Genomic DNA, 12,646 nt, shown 5'->3' on the forward strand with positions numbered 1-12,646 from the left:
GCAACACGGAGAAATCCACCCTCTGAAACTGAGGGACATGGGCAAAAGAAGCTAGCTCAGGTTGCAACCTTTAAGCAGAAAAAAAACACAAGGGCGTGCAGACCTGGCAAAAAAGCAACAGTGAGAAATCTACCCTCTGAAACCGACGAAGATGGACAACAGAGGCTAGCTCAGGTGGCAATTTTTAAGGAAAAATAAAAGGAAGTGCGTGGAGACCTGGGGAAAAAGCAACACGGAGAAATCTACCCTCTAGAACTGAGAAAGAAGCGCAACAGAGGCTAGCTCAGGTGGCAATCTTTAAGCAAAAAAAATAAGATAAAAAAATACAATGGCGAGGAGACCCGGTGAAAAAGCAACCCTGAAAAAGGTACCCTCTGAAACTGAGGAAGCAGGGCAACAGTGCCTAGCTCAGGTGACAATCTTTAAGCAAAAGAAACACACAAGGGCGTGGGGAGCTGGCGAAAAGGCAACACTGAGAAATCCACCCTCTGAAACGGACGAAGATGGGCAACAGAGGCTAGCTCAGGTGGCAATCTTTAAGCAAAAGAAACACACAAGGGCGTGGAGACCTGGGGAAAAAGCAACACGGAGAAATCCACCCTCTGAAACTGAGGAAGATGGGCAAGAGAGGCTAGCTCAGGTGGCAATCCTTAAGCAAAAACAAAGCACAAAGGCGTGGAGCCCTGGGGACAAAGCAACCCTGAAATATCTACCCTCTGAAACTGAGGAACATGGGCAAGAGAGGCTAGCTCAGGTGGCACTCGTTAAGCAAAAACAAAACACAAAGGCGTGGAGACCTGGGGAAAAAGCAACCCTGAAATATCTACCCTCTGAAACTGAGGAAGATGGGCAAGAGAGGCTGGCTTCAGGTGGCAAACGTTAAGCAAAAGAAACACACAAGGGCGTGGAGACCTGGGGAAACAGCAACACGGAGATATCGACCCTCTGAAACTCAGGAAGATGGGCAAGAGAGGCTAGCTCAGGTGGCAATCGTTAAGCAAAAACAAAACCCAAAGGCGTGGAGACCTGGGGAAAAAGCAACCCTGAAATATCTACCCTCTGAAACTGAGGAAGATGGGCAAGAGAGGCTGGCTTCAGGTGGCAATCTTTAAGCAAAAGAAACACACAAGGGCGTGGGGAGCTGGGGAAAAGGCAACACTGAGAAATCCACCCTCTGAAACGGACGAAGATGGGCAACAGAGGCTAGCTCAGGTGGCAATCGTTAAGCCAAAGAAACACACAAGGGCGTGGAGGCCTGGGGAAAAAGCAACACGGAGAAATCCACCCTCTGAAACTGAGGGACATGGGCAAAAGAAGCTAGCTCAGGTTGCAACCTTTAAGCAGAAAAAAAACACAAGGGCGTGCAGACCTGGCAAAAAAGCAACAGTGAGAAATCTACCCTCTGAAACCGACGAAGATGGACAACAGAGGCTAGCTCAGGTGGCAATTTTTAAGGAAAAATAAAAGGAAGTGCGTGGAGACCTGGGGAAAAAGCAACACGGAGAAATCTACCCTCTAGAACTGAGAAAGAAGCGCAACAGAGGCTAGCTCAGGTGGCAATCTTTAAGCAAAAAAAATAAGATAAAAAAATACAATGGCGAGGAGACCCGGTGAAAAAGCAACCCTGAAAAAGGTACCCTCTGAAACTGAGGAAGCAGGGCAACAGTGCCTAGCTCAGGTGACAATCTTTAAGCAAAAGAAACACACAAGGGCGTGGGGAGCTGGCGAAAAGGCAACACTGAGAAATCCACCCTCTGAAACGGACGAAGATGGGCAACAGAGGCTAGCTCAGGTGGCAATCTTTAAGCAAAAGAAACACACAAGGGCGTGGAGACCTGGGGAAAAAGCAACACGGAGAAATCCACCCTCTGAAACTGAGGAAGATGGGCAAGAGAGGCTAGCTCAGGTGGCAATCCTTAAGCAAAAACAAAGCACAAAGGCGTGGAGCCCTGGGGACAAAGCAACCCTGAAATATCTACCCTCTGAAACTGAGGAACATGGGCAAGAGAGGCTAGCTCAGGTGGCAATCGTTAAGCAAAAACAAAACACAAAGGCGTGGAGACCTGGGGAAAAAGCAACCCTGAAATATCTACCCTCTGAAACTGAGGAAGATGGGCAAGAGAGGCTGGCTTCAGGTGGCAATCTTTAAGCAAAAGAAACACACAAGGGCGTGGAGGCCTGGGGAAAAAGCAACACGGAGAAATCCACCCTCTGAAACTGAGGGACATGGGCAAAAGAAGCTAGCTCAGGTTGCAACCTTTAAGCAGAAAAAAAACACAAGGGCGTGCAGACCTGGCAAAAAAGCAACAGTGAGAAATCTACCCTCTGAAACCGACGAAGATGGACAACAGAGGCTAGCTCAGGTGGCAATTTTTAAGGAAAAATAAAAGGAAGTGCGTGGAGACCTGGGGAAAAAGCAACACGGAGAAATCTACCCTCTAGAACTGAGAAAGAAGCGCAACAGAGGCTAGCTCAGGTGGCAATCTTTAAGCAAAAAAAATAAGATAAAAAAATACAATGGCGAGGAGACCCGGTGAAAAAGCAACCCTGAAAAAGGTACCCTCTGAAACTGAGGAAGCAGGGCAACAGTGCCTAGCTCAGGTGACAATCTTTAAGCAAAAGAAACACACAAGGGCGTGGGGAGCTGGCGAAAAGGCAACACTGAGAAATCCACCCTCTGAAACGGACGAAGATGGGCAACAGAGGCTAGCTCAGGTGGCAATCTTTAAGCAAAAGAAACACACAAGGGCGTGGAGACCTGGGGAAAAAGCAACACGGAGAAATCCACCCTCTGAAACTGAGGAAGATGGGCAAGAGAGGCTAGCTCAGGTGGCAATCCTTAAGCAAAAACAAAGCACAAAGGCGTGGAGCCCTGGGGACAAAGCAACCCTGAAATATCTACCCTCTGAAACTGAGGAACATGGGCAAGAGAGGCTAGCTCAGGTGGCACTCGTTAAGCAAAAACAAAACACAAAGGCGTGGAGACCTGGGGAAAAAGCAACCCTGAAATATCTACCCTCTGAAACTGAGGAAGATGGGCAAGAGAGGCTGGCTTCAGGTGGCAAACGTTAAGCAAAAGAAACACACAAGGGCGTGGAGATCTGGGGAAACAGCAAAACGGAGATATCGACCCTCTGAAACTCAGGAAGATGGGCAAGAGAGGCTAGCTCAGGTGGCAATCGTTAAGCAAAAACAAAACCCAAAGGCGTGGAGACCTGGGGAAAAAGCAACCCTGAAATATCTACCCTCTGAAACTGAGGAAGATGGGCAAGAGATTCTGGCTTCAGGTGGCAATCTTTAAGCAAAAGAAACACACAAGTGCGTGGGGAGCTGGGGAAAAGGCAACACTGAGAAATCCACCCTCTGAAACGGACGAAGATGGGCAAGAGAGGCTGGCTTCAGGTGGCAATCTTTAAGCAAAAGAAACACACAAGGGCGTGGAGGCCTGGGGAAAAAGCAACACGGAGAAATCCACCCTCTGAAACTGAGGGACATGGGCAAAAGAAGCTAGCTCAGGTTGCAACCTTTAAGCAGAAAAAAAACACAAGGGCGTGCAGACCTGGCAAAAAAGCAACAGTGAGAAATCTACCCTCTGAAACCGACGAAGATGGACAACAGAGGCTAGCTCAGGTGGCAATTTTTAAGGAAAAATAAAAGGAAGTGCGTGGAGACCTGGGGAAAAAGCAACACGGAGAAATCTACCCTCTAGAACTGAGAAAGAAGCGCAACAGAGGCTAGCTCAGGTGGCAATCTTTAAGCAAAAAAAATAAGATAAAAAAATACAATGGCGAGGAGACCCGGTGAAAAAGCAACCCTGAAAAAGGTACCCTCTGAAACTGAGGAAGCAGGGCAACAGTGCCTAGCTCAGGTGACAATCTTTAAGCAAAAGAAACACACAAGGGCGTGGGGAGCTGGCGAAAAGGCAACACTGAGAAATCCACCCTCTGAAACGGACGAAGATGGGCAACAGAGGCTAGCTCAGGTGGCAATCTTTAAGCAAAAGAAACACACAAGGGCGTGGAGACCTGGGGAAAAAGCAACACGGAGAAATCCACCCTCTGAAACTGAGGAAGATGGGCAAGAGAGGCTAGCTCAGGTGGCAATCCTTAAGCAAAAACAAAGCACAAAGGCGTGGAGCCCTGGGGACAAAGCAACCCTGAAATATCTACCCTCTGAAACTGAGGAACATGGGCAAGAGAGGCTAGCTCAGGTGGCAATCGTTAAGCAAAAACAAAACACAAAGGCGTGGAGACCTGGGGAAAAAGCAACCCTGAAATATCTACCCTCTGAAACTGAGGAAGATGGGCAAGAGAGGCTGGCTTCAGGTGGCAATCTTTAAGCAAAAGAAACACACAAGGGCGTGGAGGCCTGGGGAAAAAGCAACACGGAGAAATCCACCCTCTGAAACTGAGGGACATGGGCAAAAGAAGCTAGCTCAGGTTGCAACCTTTAAGCAGAAAAAAAACACAAGGGCGTGCAGACCTGGCAAAAAAGCAACAGTGAGAAATCTACCCTCTGAAACCGACGAAGATGGACAACAGAGGCTAGCTCAGGTGGCAATTTTTAAGGAAAAATAAAAGGAAGTGCGTGGAGACCTGGGGAAAAAGCAACACGGAGAAATCTACCCTCTAGAACTGAGAAAGAAGCGCAACAGAGGCTAGCTCAGGTGGCAATCTTTAAGCAAAAAAAATAAGATAAAAAAATACAATGGCGAGGAGACCCGGTGAAAAAGCAACCCTGAAAAAGGTACCCTCTGAAACTGAGGAAGCAGGGCAACAGTGCCTAGCTCAGGTGACAATCTTTAAGCAAAAGAAACACACAAGGGCGTGGGGAGCTGGCGAAAAGGCAACACTGAGAAATCCACCCTCTGAAACGGACGAAGATGGGCAACAGAGGCTAGCTCAGGTGGCAATCTTTAAGCAAAAGAAACACACAAGGGCGTGGAGACCTGGGGAAAAAGCAACACGGAGAAATCCACCCTCTGAAACTGAGGAAGATGGGCAAGAGAGGCTAGCTCAGGTGGCAATCCTTAAGCAAAAACAAAGCACAAAGGCGTGGAGCCCTGGGGACAAAGCAACCCTGAAATATCTACCCTCTGAAACTGAGGAACATGGGCAAGAGAGGCTAGCTCAGGTGGCACTCGTTAAGCAAAAACAAAACACAAAGGCGTGGAGACCTGGGGAAAAAGCAACCCTGAAATATCTACCCTCTGAAACTGAGGAAGATGGGCAAGAGAGGCTGGCTTCAGGTGGCAAACGTTAAGCAAAAGAAACACACAAGGGCGTGGAGACCTGGGGAAACAGCAACACGGAGATATCGACCCTCTGAAACTCAGGAAGATGGGCAAGAGAGGCTAGCTCAGGTGGCAATCGTTAAGCAAAAACAAAACCCAAAGGCGTGGAGACCTGGGGAAAAAGCAACCCTGAAATATCTACCCTCTGAAACTGAGGAAGATGGGCAAGAGAGGCTGGCTTCAGGTGGCAATCTTTAAGCAAAAGAAACACACAAGGGCGTGGGGAGCTGGGGAAAAGGCAACACTGAGAAATCCACCCTCTGAAACGGACGAAGATGGGCAACAGAGGCTAGCTCAGGTGGCAATCGTTAAGCAAAAGAAACACACAAGGGCGTGGAGGCCTGGGGAAAAAGCAACACGGAGAAATCCACCCTCTGAAACTGAGGGACATGGGCAAAAGAAGCTAGCTCAGGTTGCAACCTTTAAGCAGAAAAAAAACACAAGGGCGTGCAGACCTGGCAAAAAAGCAACAGTGAGAAATCTACCCTCTGAAACCGACGAAGATGGACAACAGAGGCTAGCTCAGGTGGCAATTTTTAAGGAAAAATAAAAGGAAGTGCGTGGAGACCTGGGGAAAAAGCAACACGGAGAAATCTACCCTCTAGAACTGAGAAAGAAGCGCAACAGAGGCTAGCTCAGGTGGCAATCTTTAAGCAAAAAAAATAAGATAAAAAAATACAATGGCGAGGAGACCCGGTGAAAAAGCAACCCTGAAAAAGGTACCCTCTGAAACTGAGGAAGCAGGGCAACAGTGCCTAGCTCAGGTGACAATCTTTAAGCAAAAGAAACACACAAGGGCGTGGGGAGCTGGCGAAAAGGCAACACTGAGAAATCCACCCTCTGAAACGGACGAAGATGGGCAACAGAGGCTAGCTCAGGTGGCAATCTTTAAGCAAAAGAAACACACAAGGGCGTGGAGACCTGGGGAAAAAGCAACACGGAGAAATCCACCCTCTGAAACTGAGGAAGATGGGCAAGAGAGGCTAGCTCAGGTGGCAATCTTTAAGCAAAAAAAATAAGATAAAAAAATACAATGGCGAGGAGACCCGGTGAAAAAGCAACCCTGAAAAAGGTACCCTCTGAAACTGAGGAAGCAGGGCAACAGTGCCTAGCTCAGGTGACAATCTTTAAGCAAAAGAAACACACAAGGGCGTGGGGAGCTGGCGAAAAGGCAACACTGAGAAATCCACCCTCTGAAACGGACGAAGATGGGCAACAGAGGCTAGCTCAGGTGGCAATCTTTAAGCAAAAGAAACACACAAGGGCGTGGAGACCTGGGGAAAAAGCAACACGGAGAAATCCACCCTCTGAAACTGAGGAAGATGGGCAAGAGAGGCTACCTCAGGTGGCAATCCTTAAGCAAAAACAAAGCACAAAGGCGTGGAGCCCTGGGGACAAAGCAACCCTGAAATATCTACCCTCTGAAACTGAGGAACATGGGCAAGAGAGGCTAGCTCAGGTGGCAATCGTTAAGCAAAAACAAAACACAAAGGCGTGGAGACCTGGGGAAAAAGCAACCCTGAAATATCTACCCTCTGAAACTGAGGAAGATGGGCAAGAGAGGCTGGCTTCAGGTGGCAATCTTTAAGCAAAAGAAACACACAAGGGCGTGGAGGCCTGGGGAAAAAGCAACACGGAGAAATCCACCCTCTGAAACTGAGGGACATGGGCAAAAGAAGCTAGCTCAGGTTGCAACCTTTAAGCAGAAAAAAAACACAAGGGCGTGCAGACCTGGCAAAAAAGCAACAGTGAGAAATCTACCCTCTGAAACCGACGAAGATGGACAACAGAGGCTAGCTCAGGTGGCAATTTTTAAGGAAAAATAAAAGGAAGTGCGTGGAGACCTGGGGAAAAAGCAACACGGAGAAATCTACCCTCTAGAACTGAGAAAGAAGCGCAACAGAGGCTAGCTCAGGTGGCAATCTTTAAGCAAAAAAAATAAGATAAAAAAATACAATGGCGAGGAGACCCGGTCAAAAAGCAACCCTGAAAAAGGTACCCTCTGAAACTGAGGAAGCAGGGCAACAGTGCCTAGCTCAGGTGACAATCTTTAAGCAAAAGAAACACACAAGGGCGTGGGGAGCTGGCGAAAAGGCAACACTGAGAAATCCACCCTCTGAAACGGACGAAGATGGGCAACAGAGGCTAGCTCAGGTGGCAATCGTTAAGCAAAAGAAACACACAAGGGCGTGGAGGCCTGGGGAAAAAGCAACACGGAGAAATCCACCCTCTGAAACTGAGGAAGATGGGCAAGAGAGGCTAGCTCAGGTGGCAATCCTTAAGCAAAAACAAAGCACAAAGGCGTGGAGCCCTGGGGACAAAGCAACCCTGAAATATCTACCCTCTGAAACTGAGGAACATGGGCAAGAGAGGCTAGCTCAGGTGGCAATCGTTAAGCAAAAACAAAACACAAAGGCGTGGAGACCTGGGGAAAAAGCAACCCTGAAATATCTACCCTCTGAAACTGAGGAAGATGGGCAAGAGAGGCTGGCTTCAGGTGGCAATCTTTAAGCAAAAGAAACACACAAGGGCGTGGAGGCCTGGGGAAAAAGCAACACGGAGAAATCCACCCTCTGAAACTGAGGGACATGGGCAAAAGAAGCTAGCTCAGGTTGCAACCTTTAAGCAGAAAAAAAACACAAGGGCGTGCAGACCTGGCAAAAAAGCAACAGTGAGAAATCTACCCTCTGAAACCGACGAAGATGGACAACAGAGGCTAGCTCAGGTGGCAATTTTTAAGGAAAAATAAAAGGAAGTGCGTGGAGACCTGGGGAAAAAGCAACACGGAGAAATCTACCCTCTAGAACTGAGAAAGAAGCGCAACAGAGGCTAGCTCAGGTGGCAATCTTTAAGCAAAAAAAATAAGATAAAAAAATACAATGGCGAGGAGACCCGGTGAAAAAGCAACCCTGAAAAAGGTACCCTCTGAAACTGAGGAAGCAGGGCAACAGTGCCTAGCTCAGGTGACAATCTTTAAGCAAAAGAAACACACAAGGGCGTGGGGAGCTGGCGAAAAGGCAACACTGAGAAATCCACCCTCTGAAACGGACGAAGATGGGCAACAGAGGCTAGCTCAGGTGGCAATCTTTAAGCAAAAGAAACACACAAGGGCGTGGAGACCTGGGGAAAAAGCAACACGGAGAAATCCACCCTCTGAAACTGAGGAAGATGGGCAAGAGAGGCTAGCTCAGGTGGCAATCCTTAAGCAAAAACAAAGCACAAAGGCGTGGAGCCCTGGGGACAAAGCAACCCTGAAATATCTACCCTCTGAAACTGAGGAACATGGGCAAGAGAGGCTAGCTCAGGTGGCACTCGTTAAGCAAAAACAAAACACAAAGGCGTGGAGACCTGGGGAAAAAGCAACCCTGAAATATCTACCCTCTGAAACTGAGGAAGATGGGCAAGAGAGGCTGGCTTCAGGTGGCAAACGTTAAGCAAAAGAAACACACAAGGGCGTGGAGACCTGGGGAAACAGCAACACGGAGATATCGACCCTCTGAAACTCAGGAAGATGGGCAAGAGAGGCTAGCTCAGGTGGCAATCGTTAAGCAAAAACAAAACCCAAAGGCGTGGAGACCTGGGGAAAAAGCAACCCTGAAATATCTACCCTCTGAAACTGAGGAAGATGGGCAAGAGAGGCTGGCTTCAGGTGGCAATCTTTAAGCAAAAGAAACACACAAGGGCGTGGGGAGCTGGGGAAAAGGCAACACTGAGAAATCCACCCTCTGAAACGGACGAAGATGGGCAACAGAGGCTAGCTCAGGTGGCAATCGTTAAGCAAAAGAAACACACAAGGGCGTGGAGGCCTGGGGAAAAAGCAACACGGAGAAATCCACCCTCTGAAACTGAGGGACATGGGCAAAAGAAGCTAGCTCAGGTTGCAACCTTTAAGCAGAAAAAAAACACAAGGGCGTGCAGACCTGGCAAAAAAGCAACAGTGAGAAATCTACCCTCTGAAACCGACGAAGATGGACAACAGAGGCTAGCTCAGGTGGCAATTTTTAAGGAAAAATAAAAGGAAGTGCGTGGAGACCTGGGGAAAAAGCAACACGGAGAAATCTACCCTCTAGAACGGAGAAAGAAGCGCAACAGAGGCTAGCTCAGGTGGCAATCTTTAAGCAAAAAAAATAAGATAAAAAAATACAATGGCGAGGAGACCCGGTGAAAAAGCAACCCTGAAAAAGGTACCCTCTGAAACTGAGGAAGCAGGGCAACAGTGCCTAGCTCAGGTGACAATCTTTAAGCAAAAGAAACACACAAGGGCGTGGGGAGCTGGCGAAAAGGCAACACTGAGAAATCCACCCTCTGAAACGGACGAAGATGGGCAACAGAGGCTAGCTCAGGTGGCAATCGTTAAGCAAAAGAAACACACAAGGGCGTGGAGGCCTGGGGAAAAAGCAACACGGAGAAATCCACCCTCTGAAACTGAGGGACATGGGCAAAAGAAGCTAGCTCAGGTTGCAACCTTTAAGCAGAAAAAAAACACAAGGGCGTGCAGACCTGGCAAAAAAGCAACAGTGAGAAATCTACCCTCTGAAACCGACGAAGATGGACAACAGAGGCTAGCTCAGGTGGCAATTTTTAAGGAAAAATAAAAGGAAGTGCGTGGAGACCTGGGGAAAAAGCAACACGGAGAAATCTACCCTCTAGAACTGAGAAAGAAGCGCAACAGAGGCTAGCTCAGGTGGCAATCTTTAAGCAAAAAAAATAAGATAAAAAAATACAATGGCGAGGAGACCCGGTGAAAAAGCAACCCTGAAAAAGGTACCCTCTGAAACTGAGGAAGCAGGGCAACAGTGCCTAGCTCAGGTGACAATCTTTAAGCAAAAGAAACACACAAGGGCGTGGGGAGCTGGCGAAAAGGCAACACTGAGAAATCCACCCTCTGAAACGGACGAAGATGGGCAACAGAGGCTAGCTCAGGTGGCAATCTTTAAGCAAAAGAAACACACAAGGGCGTGGAGACCTGGGGAAAAAGCAACACGGAGAAATCCACCCTCTGAAACTGAGGAAGATGGGCAAGAGAGGCTAGCTCAGGTGGCAATCCTTAAGCAAAAACAAAGCACAAAGGCGTGGAGCCCTGGGGACAAAGCAACCCTGAAATATCTACCCTCTGAAACTGAGGAACATGGGCAAGAGAGGCTAGCTCAGGTGGCAATCGTTAAGCAAAAACAAAACACAAAGGCGTGGAGACCTGGGGAAAAAGCAACCCTGAAATATCTACCCTCTGAAACTGAGGAAGATGGGCAAGAGAGGCTGGCTTCAGGTGGCAATCTTTAAGCAAAAGAAACACACAAGGGCGTGGAGGCCTGGGGAAAAAGCAACACGGAGAAATCCACCCTCTGAAACTGAGGGACATGGGCAAAAGAAGCTAGCTCAGGTTGCAACCTTTAAGCAGAAAAAAAACACAAGGGCGTGCAGACCTGGCAAAAAAGCAACAGTGAGAAATCTACCCTCTGAAACCGACGAAGATGGACAACAGAGGCTAGCTCAGGTGGCAATTTTTAAGGAAAAATAAAAGGAAGTGCGTGGAGACCTGGGGAAAAAGCAACACGGAGAAATCTACCCTCTAGAACTGAGAAAGAAGCGCAACAGAGGCTAGCTCAGGTGGCAATCTTTAAGCAAAAAAAATAAGATAAAAAAATACAATGGCGAGGAGACCCGGTGAAAAAGCAACCCTGAAAAAGGTACCCTCTGAAACTGAGGAAGCAGGGCAACAGTGCCTAGCTCAGGTGACAATCTTTAAGCAAAAGAAACACACAAGGGCGTGGGGAGCTGGCGAAAAGGCAACACTGAGAAATCCACCCTCTGAAACGGACGAAGATGGGCAACAGAGGCTAGCTCAGGTGGCAATCTTTAAGCAAAAGAAACACACAAGGGCGTGGAGACCTGGGGAAAAAGCAACACGGAGAAATCCACCCTCTGAAACTGAGGAAGATGGGCAAGAGAGGCTAGCTCAGGTGGCAATCCTTAAGCAAAAACAAAGCACAAAGGCGTGGAGCCCTGGGGACAAAGCAACCCTGAAATATCTACCCTCTGAAACTGAGGAACATGGGCAAGAGAGGCTAGCTCAGGTGGCAATCGTTAAGCAAAAACAAAACACAAAGGCGTGGAGACCTGGGGAAAAAGCAACCCTGAAATATCTACCCTCTGAAACTGAGGAAGATGGGCAAGAGAGGCTGGCTTCAGGTGGCAATCTTTAAGCAAAAGAAACACACAAGGGCGTGGAGGCCTGGGGAAAAAGCAACACGGAGAAATCCACCCTCTGAAACTGAGGGACATGGGCAAAAGAAGCTAGCTCAGGTTGCAACCTTTAAGCAGAAAAAAAACACAAGGGCGTGCAGACCTGGCAAAAAAGCAACAGTGAGAAATCTACCCTCTGAAACCGACGAAGATGGACAACAGAGGCTAGCTCAGGTGGCAATTTTTAAGGAAAAATAAAAGGAAGTGCGTGGAGACCTGGGGAAAAAGCAACACGGAGAAATCTACCCTCTAGAACTGAGAAAGAAGCGCAACAGAGGCTAGCTCAGGTGGCAATCTTTAAGCAAAAAAAATAAGATAAAAAAATACAATGGCGAGGAGACCCGGTGAAAAAGCAACCCTGAAAAAGGTACCCTCTGAAACTGAGGAAGCAGGGCAACAGTGCCTAGCTCAGGTGACAATCTTTAAGCAAAAGAAACACACAAGGGCGTGGGGAGCTGGCGAAAAGGCAACACTGAGAAATCCACCCTCTGAAACGGACGAAGATGGGCAACAGAGGCTAGCTCAGGTGGCAATCTTTAAGCAAAAGAAACACACAAGGGCGTGGAGACCTGGGGAAAAAGCAACACGGAGAAATCCACCCTCTGAAACTGAGGAAGATGGGCAAGAGAGGCTAGCTCAGGTGGCAATCCTTAAGCAAAAACAAAGCACAAAGGCGTGGAGCCCTGGGGACAAAGCAACCCTGAAATATCTACCCTCTGAAACTGAGGAACATGGGCAAGAGAGGCTAGCTCAGGTGGCACTCGTTAAGCAAAAACAAAACACAAAGGCGTGGAGACCTGGGGAAAAAGCAACCCTGAAATATCTACCCTCTGAAACTGAGGAAGATGGGCAAGAGAGGCTGGCTTCAGGTGGCAAACGTTAAGCAAAAGAAACACACAAGGGCGTGGAGACCTGGGGAAACAGCAACACGGAGATATCGACCCTCTGAAACTCAGGAAGATGGGCAAGAGAGGCTAGCTCAGGTGGCAATCGTTAAGCAAAAACAAAACCCAAAGGCGTGGAGACCTGGGGAAAAAGCAACCCTGAAATATCTACCCTCTGAAACTGAGGAAGATGGGCAAGAGAGGCTGGCTTCAGGTGGCAATCTTT

The sequence above is a fragment of the Equus asinus genome, unplaced genomic scaffold, assembly GCF_041296235.1.
Source record: "Equus asinus isolate D_3611 breed Donkey unplaced genomic scaffold, EquAss-T2T_v2 contig_148, whole genome shotgun sequence".
NCBI lineage: Eukaryota > Metazoa > Chordata > Mammalia > Perissodactyla > Equidae > Equus > Equus asinus.